This window comes from Elephantulus edwardii, unplaced genomic scaffold (genome assembly GCF_000299155.1).
Source record: "Elephantulus edwardii isolate Elephantulus edwardi_28Jun2011 unplaced genomic scaffold, EleEdw1.0 scaffold00003, whole genome shotgun sequence".
NCBI classification, from domain to species: domain Eukaryota; kingdom Metazoa; phylum Chordata; class Mammalia; order Macroscelidea; family Macroscelididae; genus Elephantulus; species Elephantulus edwardii.
Window position 1 is genome coordinate 15,074,675 of NW_006399753.1, and position 15,941 is coordinate 15,090,615.

At 44.4% G+C, this 15,941-nt stretch overlaps 1 pseudogene; it reads right to left on the reverse strand.

Annotated features, from left to right (window-relative positions):
* Positions 1–10,333: 10,333 nt before the first annotated feature.
* On the reverse strand, positions 10,334–10,760 carry LOC102848566 (annotated as a pseudogene).
* Between the last annotated feature and the right edge of the window lie 5,181 nt (positions 10,761–15,941).

Genomic DNA, 15,941 nt, shown 5'->3' on the forward strand with positions numbered 1-15,941 from the left:
GGTTGCTGTCTTTAACACGCTTTCCAATATTCTCTTTATAAACAGCAAGGCCGAGGGAGGAGGGGGTGATATCTTCAATCGAGAAAAAGCCAGAAACTGAAATCAAAAGCATCAAAGAGGAAGGCAAGAGACAGCAACCTGGTAAGTGTTTCTGATAAGAAGGAGGCTGTTGGTGTGGTTCCCAAAAATGAGAAAGAAGTGAGTTTAACATGCCCAGCCCCAGGGCGGCTCTGGGTAACGGAAAGATCTGGCCTCAGAGCTCTGGAATGTGGCACTGAGAGGGCTGTGCGGTCTCTGATGTTTAGAGCACTCTTTGGCACGCTCCGGGGTCCAAGCGTTCCAAAAGCCTGTGAAATAGTGCTCTAAAGAATATTGCCACCTACAAAGACATTCCCAACCCAAACACCAGTGCGCTTCTTGTTGGAAGGAGTTTCTTGTTGCTGTCAGTTGCCCTTGTGTCGGCTCTTAGCAAAGGAATACTGGGCTGCCAGGCCAACGCTGTCTTCATGTTTGCAGACATGCTTGAGTCCCACTGTTTCCATCCAATCTGAGGCCCTTTCTCCAGCACTTGATTGGACAATGTTCTGTGCAAGCAGTAAGGTTTTCATTGGTTCATTTTCACAAGTAGATTGCTGTTGGTGGTGGTGGTATTATATGTCATCAAGTCACCTGCCGCTCATAGTGCCCCTGTGCACAATAGCTCTGAACCCTCCCCTATCCTGAACTAGTTTAATTGATTCTGACACACATAATTCCATTGCCCCCGTTACTCTATCAATCCATCTCATCTGGTTTCTTCCTCTCCTTCACCATCCCTCTACCCTTCCAAGCATGATGTCCTTCTCCAAGGTTTGGTCCCTCCTGGCCATGTGCCCAAAGTATGTGAGACGGAGCTTCAAAATCCTAGCCTCCAAGGAGAAACTTGGTCTCACCCTCTCCAAGACCAACCCATTTGTTCTCCTGGTGGCCCATGGTATGTTTAATACTCTTCTCCAGCACCACAACTCAAAGGTATAAATTCTTCCTCTGTCATCCTTAGTTATTGTCCAGCTCTCTGATGTACAGCAAGTACTTGTGAAGATTATGGCCTGGATCAAGTGCACCTTAGTCTCTAGAATGACATCATTGCTCATCAGCACTTTGGCGAGATCCCTGACAAGAATGCCAGATCTTTTTTCCTATTCTATCTTAGTCAAGTAATAACACTGACATCTGTTTGGTATGAGTGACTCTGCTGAAATTTGGAATCCAAGTGACTAAGCTTCCAACAACCCAGCAACACCTAAACCATCACAGTATGACAAACTGGCAAATGCGTAATGGGCACAATAGTTCAAATGTTTCTCCTATGCCCTCATTCCTTTTGCACTGGTTACTGTTGCTGCCCTTTGCTTGGAAACCCTTTCCTCTCCCTTATTCCCAGCTAACTGCTCACACTCCTCCAGCTTCAACTCCTGGGTCTCCTACTCCAGAAAGGCTTCCTGGATCTCAGGCTGAGAGCTCCCATCCCGTGTTTGCATCTGGCATTGTGAATGTGGCTTTCCCTTCATACAAATTGACATTGAAGCTAATAATAATGCTTAAACTGTAGGACCTTTTGGTACATGTTCTGCTCCAGCATCTTCATTTTATTGTGCTTCAATTTATTACACTTTGTTGATCAGTGGGAGTGTGATATTTTTGTTTGGGTTCAAAAATTTTTCTTACGCCGACTTTAAAAAAAAAAATACAATAAGACGGTTGTGGCAACTCTGCATCAAACAAATCTATTGACATTGTTTTTCTAATAGTGTGTGCCCACTTCATGTCTCTGTCACATTTTGGTAATTTTAACTATATGTGAGTCTAAAATGAGAGGCACTTGGTGCTTGTGTGTATAAGAAGTTTAAATGGGAATCCTAACTCCATTTTCATCTTGACATGAGTTGGGGATCTATGTTAGATTGTTAAACGCTGCCTTTACACGGGACTGACATCAGGGTTGAGGGAAGACAGAAAAGGAGGGGAAGAATGATGTATATTGCATTGAAACAGATGAGGGAGAGAACTGTTTAAAAGGGGCATATGAATGGGTATTCTTGTCATTACAGAATTCCAGAGTGAAAGCTGCATAGTGGAGTGGATTTGAAAGGGAGGGATTGCATAACAGTGAAAGAGTTTTTCTTTTCAGGGAGAAGAGTGAATTGGGTGGGGAGAAGAGTAAAACAATGAATGATTGGAAACCCTAAGTCTCTGTAAACTTTAATTAATTTTTTTTTTTTTTAAAAAGCAGCTTCCTTTACAAAGGGATGGTGATGTAGTCCATAGGGATTTGTACTGTTAGCCCAAAGATGACGCCTCTCTACTGGCTCAAATGCACCAATGACTCCGGGAGAAAGAAATCTCCCATCAGACTTACAGTCTTGAATACCTGCACAGAAGTGCTCGAGGAGGGTCAGTTATGAGTCTGTTTCAACTTGAGAGAAAGGAGAGACTGTGCCTTTCCAAACGGCCGCCTCTTTACCTTTGAAGCTTACTTGAGCCCTAGATCTCAAGGACAACATTTCTGTTCTTTGAAGTCTGGCCAGTACAAGATAGAGAATCTCTCGTCAAAAGGCCTTGTCATTATAAACATAGAGATGCAATAAATTAAGGCAGGCACTTAAGAGACAGTGTTATCTAAATCTTTACAATGGTGCCCTTGAAGCAGCCACCATTGAGGAAGGATGCTGTTGTTGTTAGATGCTGTCTCCTCCTAGCAACCCTATCCATGTACAACCCATCAGCTCTTGCACCATCCTCCCAAACTCCACTGTGCTCCAAAGCCCAGTGTTATGGTGTAAAGGGGTGTGTTCCTCTCATTTGCTGATCCCCAACTCTTCCAAGCCTGATGCCTTATCTGAGGGCTGTTCCTTCTTGATAAAGTTTGTGAAATGAAATCTCACCACCCTTTCATCTGAGGAGCCTCCTAGAGGTACTTCTTCCAGGACAGATTTGCTTGTTCAAGACTCTACCAGCACCACACAATTCAAAAGCATCAATTTTTCTTTGATCTTCCTTATTCACAGTCCAATTTTCATTTCTTTACGAAATGTTCGACACAACTCACTGATCGAGTCAGAACTGACTCACAGCTGACTGTTCAGTGGAGATTGCCCATCTTTCTCTCTCACAACAGCTGGTGGATTTGAAACTACGGCCTTTGGGTTATCAGTGCAAATTCCTGCCCACTAGGCCACCAGAACTCCCACAGGAAGCAACTGAAAATGCCATGGCTTGGGTGAGGTGCACTTTAGTTTTTAAGTAAATATGTTTCCTCTCTAACACTGTAAAGAGTTCTTTGGCAGCAAATTTGCCAGGTAGCACCTGATAAAATTTTGTGCAATCAATCATTTATTCATTGAAAAGAACTTGAACAACAATAACAAAAAATGATGGGTCTCACCTGTTGGAATACAGACACTAAATTGATTATATCTGTGGCAAGAGTTGATAGAAAAGTTCAATACCATTGATCAGAATAAGGTCAGGGGTCTGACTGTGGAACAGACCATCAACTGCCCAAATGCAAGTTTGAACTAAAGCTCAAGAAAATGAAAACCTATCCATGAGAGGCAAAATATGACCAAAATTTCTCTTGGCATAAAGATGAACATTCTGTTCTGAGACAATTTATAGCCTCACATGATGAGTTGTAACCAAGAGTGGATTTTTTGAGGAAGGTTATGTTACCAGAGATACTAGTCCTATCTTCTCTTCTGGGTGCACGTGTAATATTCTAAAAGGCATGTACCTTTGACCAATCATGTTATGAACCTATCGCTACCAAATTCTCAATTAGAAATGTTTCTTCTTTAACTTCCCTGATGGTTTTTTATTATTATTAATTTTAATGAAAGTTTACAGAGACTTAGGGTTTCCAGTCGTTCACTGTTGCACTTTTCTCCCTGCCCACCCCTTCCTCCCCAATTCACTCTTCTTGAAAAGAAAAAGAAAAATTCTTTCATTGTTATGCAATCCCCCACCCCAAGTCCACTCCACTATGCAGCCTTCCTTCTGGACTCCTGTCATGACAATAACACCCATTCATATATCCCTTTTAAACAGTTCTTTCCCTCATCTATTTCAATGCAGTGTACATCATTCCTCCCCTCCTTCTCTGTCTTCCCTCAACCCCGATGTCAGTTGTTTTATAACAGTGGCCCTATGCAATATTTGTCCTTTTGTAACTGAGATATTTCACTCAGCATAATGTCCTCTACGGTCATTCATTCTTCATAATATTTCATGAGTTCCTTGTTTTTCAATGCTGCATAGTATTCCATTATGTGACTGTACCACAGCTTCTCTATCCATTTGTTTGTTGATGGGCCACTTATGAGTTTTTTAACCTTTAGTTCTTGATCCAACAAGCCCAGAATGTATCTTGTTTAGTGGTTCAGTGGCATGGCTATGTTAGTGGACACTGGATGACCATCTCCATCCTTCACTTGATTTTATTTAAGTAGACTCTGTGATGTTGCTCTATGACGTCACAATATTTCAAACTTTTTTGGATGCTACTGCATATTCAGTAGGCCACCAATTAAAGAAAAACCCTAGAAATAAACCCTGCCCTCAGGTCAATGCTGCCTCATGGTGTCTTTCCACGGGGTTTCCAAGATGGGAGGTCTTCTCAGGAAGGTTCTGCCTCACCTTTCTCCCAAGCAGTGGCTGGTAGGTTTGAAGAGATAACCTCTTCATCAGCAGCACAGTGTGTAGCGCACTAGACCATCAGCCACCACTAAATTGGCCATCACATATCCCAAACCCACTGCCATGGATACCACTTCAGTTCATGGTGACCCTCCACTGGGTTTCTGAGGCTGTAAACCTTAGGAGACAGACTTTCTTTCTTCCATGAAGTATCTTTTGCACTAGCAGCTCCACATGCACATTTCACAACCAGCATGCCCTAAAGAGACCATAGTGTCAGCTCTGGTGGCACGGTCCTTCGTGCTGCCAGTGGAAAGGTTCTGCTCTCCGGCAGTTTGAATCCACCAATAGCTCTTTGGGGGCATGGGGGGGGGCAGGGGAAGATACACAGTTTCTTCTCATTAAGGTTTATAATATACCTGTTTGGTAGCATGTCACTGTAAGTTGCAATGGCCGTGAATTTGCATACTGTGCAAGCATAGCTTTGACATCTGCTGGGACATGGAAAAATCCATGTGACTCGCTTCTTGTGACATTAGCTTTATTGTGGCGGCCTGAAACTGAACCTGCAATACTTCCAAGATACACCGGTGCAACATTCTAGATGGGGGAGAAGCCACAGAGCAAGTGGACTGTGGACTGGGGGCAGAGGGGAAATTGTATTAACAATTAAGTAATTTTCTTTTTTCTTCAAAGAGAAAAACGAGCTGGGGGAAGGGATGGACAGGGAGGAAGACGTGCAGCAATGAATTAATAGGGGGAAATTAAATATAAAGAATATGTTGTAAAAAACATATTGCATTAAAAAAATCATTCATAGAAAAAAAAGAAGAGTTCACATGGACAGTCTTCCTGAAAATTGCCCAAGAGACCTCCGAAGGTGATTCATTTTCTCATTCTTAAGAAACATCCACTCAGTAGCCCTTTTAGTACGACTTTTTTTAAAATGATACCTTTCTAAAGAGGGCCATCTTAAAATTCGAACATTACTGACCTGACAAAATCTGGATATGCCCATCCTCTGCTTGGCATGTGCCTCCCCCAGTCTTGGTCTCTTCACTCAGGTGGGTGACACTCGGTGAATGTCTTTATTCCCATCACAGTGTTTGGGGCACAGAGGCTGATACCTGGTCGGTGCCTCGTTACCATCCTAAACCCATAAATGAAAGTAATGGGGGAGGGGGGAATCTTTCTGACGGGATAAGACCACTGCTCCCTTGAACTGTATCTGAAGCTTTTTACCAGGAAAATCAAGCTGTTCCTGCAGCATGTAAAGAGATCTGCTGACACAATGGTTAAAGTGCTTGACTGCCGACCCACAGGTCAGTGATTCGAACTCATGCACCACTTCCTGGGAGAACCATTGTCAGTCTGCGTCCTTCAAGAGAGATTTGTTATTTTGGAAGTCTGACGGAGCAGCTCTACTCCATCCTGTGTAACCTATTAGGTGAAGAATGTTAGGGTGAATCGTCTATGTGATATTAACTTACTTGTTTTGAAAGATGGATGGTTCAAACCCACCCACAGCTGCCTCAGAAGAAATGTCTGGGGATCTACTGCTCCGAGATGGCAGACGCTGAACCCCTGTGGAGCGTGGTTCTGTGACGTGTGGTCATGCCGAGCTGCATATCGGCTCAGCTGGTGCGGCGTGTGGCTTTCTTTTTGGATGTGCTTAAGGCACACAATGTGGCCAGTTCCCTGGCAGAAGTGTCACAGCCCTGCCATCCACCTAGTGACCCTCTCTCACCACCTCTCCTCTGCGTCACGCTCAGCCGACAGATGGGCTTGTGCTCTTGATGGACCAACGGCTGCCAGCTGGAGCGGGGCCACCAGCCTGCTCCCCCGCACCCTGCACTCAGCCAGGTCATTGAGCTGCCTGCCTCTGGATGCACACGGACCGATCTCCGTGCCTTTCAGCTTCAGAGCCCAGCACAGAGGGCGCACACCAACTCCCCTTCCAGCTCTTTATCTCCAGGTGGAGCTGCCAGGGCTTTAGGTTTCTAATGATATGTTGTAAGCAGCTGTCATTTGCTGAACGATTCTGAGGCAGAACTGCGTGGATGCTCTCATTAATGGCACTTGATGGGCTATGGCAGGTGTCCTTATTCCCAGCCCGTTCCTTAGATGAGAAGCCAAGGCCAGGACCACTTACACAGCTTGTTCAAGGGCACACGAGCTGGATGCAGGGGGCTCTGGATGCAAAGCTCGGGAGCCCCTCTTCCTCTGCTGAGCCTGCTGCTGTCAAGTGGTGAGAAGACACATTCCCACCCATTGGCGCTGTTCAATTGTCCATGTGTCTGTTTAGGGACCATGGAGGAGACACAGGGATTTAAAAGAGGCAGAGGGGTGATGACCTTTTGCTAGTTGGGTGGAGGCCCAGATCCCAGCCTGATAGGCAAAGTCTCTTCCTTATTCTGCTAGAAATGGTTTCCCCAACTTCCCTGTGCATTTAGGTGGACTTGTGTGGTGGTTTTCAAAGTCAAGAAAAGGTCAAATACTGTCATTTTTCTCGTGTTTCACCCTAAAGGGCCATCAGCACTAAAAAGGGGAAAATAGTTCATCCTCCCTGTGCTTTGTCCTCTCGTCACTCTCCCTCCTTTTGCTAATTCGCGGAGACTGTGACAGAAAAATGAAACCATCAATCATTTCTACCCGGGGCCGCACGGGAGATATGAGGGCAGGGCAACCCTGAAAGGCCCAGCTCCACTGCTGTGCTTCCAACACTTAGCCAGAGACAGAGTCCTTGTCTACTTCTGACTCATAGTGACCCCTACTGTTACCCAGCGGTACTGCTCCCCAGGATTTTCATGGGTTTGTTGTGTGGTGGTTTTTAGGTGGGTGTGTGTGTGGGGGGGGGTGTGCGCTATTTAATGTGCTCATCTGTAATCTTTAAAGTGTTGAAGAGCAAGAATGTCTATCAATTTAAAGACTAAGTTGTCCTTGATCCAAGCTGTGGCATTTTCAATTATTCCCTATACACCTTAAAGTTGAACATTGAATGTTGTGGTTGTTATGTGCCATCGAGTTGTAGGTGACTCATAATGACCCTATGAACGAAAGTCCTCAACACTTGTGTGACTTTCATCCTTTCTCCAGATTCATAGGGTTTCCAGAGGCAAGCTATTATGGAAGTGGATGCCACTCCTGCTTCCAAGCTTATTTCAACCAGGGAGCACCACCAAACACTGTCCACCATGGGTAACCATTAATGCATTTGACACATTGGTATCACAGTGGTCAGCTTCACAGCAATCGCAGATTACCTCTGAGTGGCAAGTGGTCACACCAGGTCTATACAACCTAGTAGACAATGAATAAAACAGATGAAATAATGATACCTTTAAACTGTGGTGTTGGAGAAGAGTACTGGATGTCTCATGGACCGCCAAAAGAATTTACGAATCTGTCTTGGAGGAAGCACAAGCAGAGTGTGCCTTCCAGGCAGGGCCGGGGAAACATCTTCTCATATACTTTGGGGATGCTGTCAGGCGGGGTCAGTGTTTGGAGAAAGTTATCAAACCAGGAAAAGTAGAGGGAGGGTCAGAGAACAAGAGGACGATGCCCAAGAGACGGCTTGACATAGTCATGGCAACCTTGGTCTTAAGTGTGACCAGGACAATGGCGTAGGTTAAAGCAAGGCTCAGAGCAATTGTTCTGCAGTTGCTACGAGTTATTCTCCACTTGATGACACTTTAACAACAACAATGACATTATTTATAACTTCTTTGGCAGGTAGAAACCACTAGTAGTAGCTTCATAGAAAAAAAGATAGGCAGTCTCCCTCCATACAATTAATTTACAGCCTTAGAGACCCACTGGAGGCTCGGCTTAAAGTTGGTTCCAATTCAACAGGTGGGGGGAAAAGTGAGGATTTTTTTTAATTTTTTTTTTTAGTATTTAGAGAAGCAGATCACCAGGTCACAGTTCATTGAGTTCCAACTGCCAAGCTTCCTGTTAAGAGTTGAGCACAATGGCGAGCTCTGGTGGCCTAGTGGCAAGAAGCTGCACTGCAATCCCAGAGGTGCACGGTTCAAATCCACCAGATGTTCTGCTGGAGAAGGAGGAACAATCTCCTCCTGTACTAGTCAGATCTGATTTGATGGTACACACACACACACACATACACATCATAAATTAAATAAAATTAAATGAAATAAAATAATAAAATAAAAAAAGAGTTGAGCACAAGCCATTTGTGCGACTCAGAGGCTTTAACACTCGTCCACACAGCAAACCCGTCCACACAGCTCCTCAACACAGAGAACCACATGCAGGACATCTTGCCTCGTGGTTGGATCATCTGCATTGAGGATGGTGCCATCTGCCTTTCTCAGTCCTGGGTTATCAGCAGGAAGAAGTGCAAACATCCTCTGAGAGAGGAAAGTATGTGACAGATGCAAGGCATTTTAATAATTAGCAGAGCTTTAAACACACATAAAAAGGCTGCATTACAGCATCAAAAACTAATCTGGGCTGCACAAAGCAATTAATAATACTGGAACAATTTAGACACATAATGCAATTATCTCTCCCTCTAATGTATCCATTATGCTGCTATGAGAATAATGACTCTTTCAGGGAAAACCTGGTAACAAATTCTACTTTGTTTATTGGAGCCAATCCTAACAACAAACATGGAAGCTACTATATCATGAGGATCTACTTCATACCTGAGGAAGTCCTGGCGGCTTAGTCTGTAGGGAGTTGCACTGTGAACTCAAAGGTAACACTCATCTGGTAGCTTGAAATCATCATTGATTCCACAGGGGAAATGTGGGGAATCTCCCCTCATGTGACCTACAGCCCCAGAAAACTACTGGAGGGTCAGCTTTGAGTTGGTTCTGACTTAGTGGCAATGAGAGAGAGAAGCTTTGCACCGGACTCTGTGCTGTTGGCCTCCGCTCAAAGAAGAGTGACATCTTTTGGTCTGATCCTGGGTGGGCAACTTCAGCTGCGTGCCTCAATTCCTCCTTTGTAGAATGGGCGGAAACACCAGCACTTACAGGTAACACTGTAGTTGAACCTAAAGGCATCAGCTCTAATGAAGTTCTGCACTGTAGACATTGTGGACATAAGAGATTGTTGTGTTCATTACACAACGCATGTCAATAAACTGTCTTTTTCTAACAAAAATAGTCTTAAGTTGATCTGTGGTCCCCTCTTCCCTTACTGCCCCAATACATGTTGGAATTCCTAACTCCTGTATCTGTGGATATAATATTGTTTAAAGGAGCTATGACTGCACAATGGCCAAGTACTCAGCTGTTAATTGAAAGGTCAGTGGTTCAAACCTACCCTGGTTGCTGGCTCTTCAGGAGAAAACACTTGGTGATCAGCTCCTGGAAATATTAAAACTGAAACCAAATCCACTTTTGCAGAGCCAATTTGGATTCACAGAAGCCCAAAGGGTCAGTGCAGAATTGTGCTCTAGAGTTCTAAGCCTAGACATCTTTATGGATGTAAAGGGTTGTATCTTTCTCCTCTGAAGCACCAGGTGAGTTCAAACTGTCAATCTTTTTTTTGTTTGTTTGTTTATCACATATTTATTAAAGACATCATTTACGGTTTGTAAAAAAGATTGCCCTGATATACACAAATATTTGATACCGTGAATTAAAACACTACCCTCAACCCCCTCAGGTCCAAACCAGCATTCAACCTAGATTGGCTTGATCTTGAAATGTAATCCAATAAGCCTGAATACCAAACACTTCAGGTCCTGGACAAGGTAATAAAATACTCGTAAGCCTTCAATTAACATCAATAAGGGAACCAATTTTTGATGTTGTGAAAGAAATGTGTTCATCTCCAATGACAATTTCAAGCTCCTGCCGGCCTACTCTGTCAGGACGAGGCTATAAGGCATCACCCTCTTTGGTAATTTCACTGTCATCAATTATCCTCTTCAGTTCTTCCATCACACTTTTATGTACATAAGCCTCTTTTCTGATCATGACATCATTTTTGTAATTGCTGTTGTTGGCATATCTCAATTTCCCGTCGGGTCGGAACTCGAACTCCAAGAACTCGTGGCCGAACTTGCCCTTGTGACCGACGTAGTAATGCAGGTAAAAGTCGCTCTCCATGGCTAGCAAAAGCTAAATGAGAACAAGCCGCTATACTAAACCTCACCACGGCCGTACACGCCAGCTACTGACGCCAGAGCAGAGCACGGTAGCAACGTCATATCCGGTGCCTGGTGCACTTGCATTGCCAAACTGTCAATCTTATGGTTAGGAGCTAAGTGCTTTGATGACCATGCTTCCAGGGATCATGTCACAAAGATTCCAGTCTAGGAAACCAACTGAGGACATTCTATTATCTTCTAAGGGGTCCCTGTGAGTTACAATCAATAAAACAGTACACGGGATCAATACCGACCTCATCTAGAAATTGGATTTTCTGTGAGGTGGTATCAGTTCATGAGGTCATGTCAGTGGAAGGCAGGTCCCTAACTCTCATCACTTGAGTAATAAATAGAGTAGATCAGGCACAGGGACGTTTTCACTGAGAGAAGAGAAGCCATGTGAGCATCCCCCGTAACCCCAGGAACCAGGGAGTACCTGCCACGGAGCTGCCTCCACTGAATCGCATCTGCCTACAGAACTGTGGGGAAAGACGTCTCTTTTCCAGCCATGTCCTGGTAGGGCCATGTTCCAGCAGCAGGCACGGTACCTTGTGACTGTTTCTCAGTTCTACAGAGGAAAGTCAAGTCTCTTGAAGAAAAGGCAGGCGTTGTTGCTTTGGTACATGGGCTCTATCTACTGAAGGAGGAGAGCGAGTGCCAAGCTCTGACAGGAGACTGATTAGCAAAGACAGAAGGCGCTCAGAACGGAGCTACAGCAAACACGGGGACTCGTGGATCGCATGGCTGTCATTATCTGTGTTTTCTGGAATAAGCTCTATTACTCATTTCAACATTTTTACAGCGGCCTTCAAGTACCTAAAAGAGCTGATCGTTGATACCCTGGTTCATCTCATCTGTTTTCTGCCCGCTTCCTTGCTCTTTAATTTTTTTCTTCTTTGTAAGTTGTTGTTGATCCCCTTGGCGATACAATGGTATGTACTTAGCTACTCACCAAAAGATTGAGCGGTTCAAACCTACAGGCTCTCTGTAGAAGAAAGATACGGTGGGCTGCTTCCAGAAAGGCTTAAGGCCTTACAAACAGCTCTGTCCTCCAGGAAGGTCGCTAGGAGTTGTGGTGGACTCTTAGATGCCATCTGCTATCAGGGACCTTTCCAGAGAACTGAAAACCAGCAATGTCAGTCTAGAGACTAAAGTGTGCCTGATCCAGTCCATGGTCTTTACAATTACTTGCTATGCACAAGAGAGCTCTGGGCAATAACTAAGGATGGCAGAAGAAGGATTGATGCCTTTGAGCTGTAGTGGTGGAGAAGAGTCTTGAACACACCATAGACTGCCAGGAAAACAAACAGGTCTGTCTTGGAGAAGATGAAACCAAGTTTTTCCTTGGAGGCTAGGATTTTTGGGGCATGTGACCAGGAGCGACAGATCTCTATAGAAGGACATCATGTTTAGAAGGATGGAGGGACAGTGCAGGAGAGGAAGACCCCAGATGAGATGGGTTGATACAGTAACTAGGGCAATGGAGGTAGGGGCTCTTAGATGCCATCAAGTACAACTCATGGTGACCCTGTGAACAGCAGATCTGAACCCTGTCCTAGCCTTTGCCGTCCTGACACACTCAAGCCCATTGCCACAGTCACTGTGTCAATCCTCTTAGTCAAGGTACTTCCTCTCCTTTGCTTCCCTTTCCTGTTTCCAAGCATGATGTTCTTCTCCAAAGAATAACCACTCCTAGCAACATCCACAACGCATTGAGATGAAACCTCATCATCCTTGCCTCCAAGAAGCACTCTGGCTGCACCCTCCTCAAGGCATATCTGCTTGCCCTTTTGGTAGTCTATGGGATCTTCAACACTCTTCTGCACCACCACAGTTTGAAGGTGTCCATTTTTCTTCTGCCATCCTTATTCATGGTCCAGCTCTCAGATGCCCAGTAAATTACTGAAAAGACCATGGCCTCAATCGAGTGGACTTTCATTCTCAAACATCATTGTTTCTCAATAATTTGGAAAGGTTCCTGCCTACAGACTTGCCCATTGCAGTATGTCTTCTGATCTCCTGACTGCTGGTACCAAGTGCATGCATTGTGGATCCAAGCGAGATAAAGCTGTTGACAGTCTCAGTCTTCTCTCTAGGCACCTTGATGCTGCCTATTGGTGCTAGTGAGTTGGTTCCAACCCACAGTGACTCTGTGTGAAGCAGAACAGAATGCTGCCTGGTCCTGCAGTGTCCGCACAGTTATTGTTCTAATTTGTTGTTGTGGCCACTGTGTGAATCCATCTTATTGAGGTTTGTCTTCTTTTCACCGGTTTATGAGGTTGTTAAGGGACTGGTCCTTCCCTATCACACACTTATTATGCCTTGATGTGCATACATTTGCTCAGGATTTGTCTCCTCCACAGACATATCAGCTCTGTGAGTGTGGCAGTGTCATCTGTTTGCGTTCTTGTGCACTTAGTGTGTCTGGTACGCAGTGGGGCCCCAGCTTTTGTGAGATAGGATTGCATTTTGGTTTCTAGAGCTGCAGAGACTGGCAGAAGTACAGATGATGACAGAAGTATACAGTCTCACAGATCTGCAGGCTTGAAGTGAAAACCTAGGGTGTCAGTGCCCCTTCCAGAGGCATTAAGGGAAGATCCTGTTTCTGAGTCAACCATGGGTTGTACTGTTGTACTCTGCTCTTGTCCATGCCTGTGCTGCTGTTAGGCGCGATTGGGCTGACTGTCTCTTTCAGGCACAAGTGCGCTGCTGCGGTCACTGGGCCAGCATGTCTTGTCGAGCTTCTTCCTCTCTTGAGCTGACCCTCAGAATGCTTTTTCCAAGGACTGATGCCTCCTCGCATCACACCCAAAGCGTCTGAGATGCAGTTTCACCTTCGGCTGGCACCTGCAGCTAAAGTGACTAGCTTTTCTTTATCTCTCTCAGTCCCTCTTTTGTAAGATACCACTCAGACGAAATTAAGACACATCCTGCTACAATCTGACCTCATATTAACTAAACTGACAACATCTTCAAAGACCATATTTCCAGACAAAGTCACATTCATAGGTCCTGGGAAGGTGTGGTTCAGGTCTTGAGCAGATCTTTTTGGGAAAACACAATCCAATTAGCAGCCCTTCTTTCCCTGATATTCCATTCTGTGTACAACAGCTCTAAATGCTTTGCTATGCAGAAAGCTCTACAAATTGTTGTACAGTGTATTCTACACCACAGTGAGATGGAAGTATTGAAATGCTGGAGTGGGGAGGTCTTCTTTCCAGGCATTGTTTCATTAACCTCCCTGGGCTGCTGGGCCTTTGAGGAGGAAGGCACGTCTTTCCAAAGTACAGTTTAAACATGTTAATGTCCCACTTACTACCAGAGAGCAGCTCTTGAGTGAGGAACTCAGGTTATAACACAGTTTATCTACATACTGTTTAGTAGGAGACGGGCCATGTGCTGAGTAGGAGACAATGTGTGTTTGAGCCTGGTGTGAAGTTGTGAAGGGCTTCAGGTGGTATTGAGAATGACATTTTGGGCTGCAAACCAAAAGGTTGGAGGTTCAAGTACTCTACCATCCACTCTTGGAAGAAAGCTCAAACGGTGTGCTCCCATTAAGATTTCTTGCTCAATTGTGCTGAATGAACTAACTCAGTCCCACAAAGACAAGGACTTTATAAAACCGTTATTGTAGAATGAGAATCCAAGGGGTGGGAGTGGGGTGGGGGAAGTAGAGGAGTGAGGATGGGGGTGTAGGGTGTTAATCATAGGGTTGCACAATTTGGTGTGTGGGTGGGGTGAAGGAAATGAGAACAATCTTTAGGGAAAAACAATGTTTTCAAAGTTTGTAAATAAATCAGAATAAAATAAAAAAAATCTGGCTCAGAAACCCAGTGATGGTTCTCAAGGAGTTGGAATCAAATCAAAGGCTTTTCAGGTTTTAGTTATATATTTGTAGGTACGAGTGAAGGGAAACACAAAGATTACAAATGGGGTTGGGGGAACCCCAAAGCAAAACAATTAAAACATCATTGCTGTCAAATTGAGTCCCTCCACTGGGTTTCAGAGGCTGTAAATTGCACAGAAGGAAATGCCCCATCTTTATCACAAGGAGCCATGGCTGGATTTGAACCTTCAGAGAGACACAGCCTTTGGGTTTTTAACACAATTCTCTGAGAACTATACTGCTGGAGAATACATAACATAAAACCACTCATTTTGTAAGTAAAAAGAGCGCAAGTATTAGCAATCTCGTATGGTTTAACCTATCATGTGTGGTTGATCATATGTGAGAGGAGGAGTGGTTTTCTATGTACTTATGTGTGTGTACATTTAGGTCATGTGTTTGGTGAGGTATATATGAGTGAAGACGTAACAAATAACACTTAAGTTTGATCATGAAAGGAGGAGTGCATGTAGATAGCAGATTGGAGAAGTTTGTGGGCGGAGGAAATCAAGGAAGGATTCCTAAAAGAGTTATGAACTAAAAGGGCAAATAAAATTAGTCAAGTAAATAGTAAAAAGGCAGAGAGATATTCCAACAGAAAGCAAGTGTATAAGCCAAGGCCATAAGTGGGTTAAAGGGAGAAATTTTGGAGCAGAAAAATAGCAGAAGATGGAGGGCCCTGTGAGTCAGGCAAAGAGCCTGTACCAGCAACAAAAATCCCAAAGAGAAGGCCATTACCATCCAAGCATCATCCCAGATTCGGCAGAGCATCTACTTAGTACATTTCAGTGGTAAGGAACAAAGACCACAGGACGCCAAGAGAAGGAGGCAGTAAAACTGCCCCAAGCTTCAATCTTCCCTTTCTAGTATTTCCAGATCCCTTCTCAATGCTAGCCTTTGCCTTTCCTGGATAGAGTCCCTAGAACCTTTGATCTAAAGAAGATCAAGAGAAGTGGGGCCGGAAGACTGCTGGCGGATCAGAAGATCCAGAGGGGACTGATTCTTTTGAGATTCTGAGGCACAGACTCCCCAGCAGAATCTTCTGTTCTCACTGTTCCCTGTTATGGATTGAATTGTGCCGTACTGGTGGTAGAGTGAGTAGGGCAGGACGCTGAGGTCCTAACCTTTGTCGTTATTATAAAAGTATTGTCTTATTTGGCAATAGGAATTTTTGTTGTTGTTATATAAGGAAGCTCTGATGGCATAGTGCCTAACATGTTGGGCTAGTAACCTAAAGACTTGCAGTTCAAACAC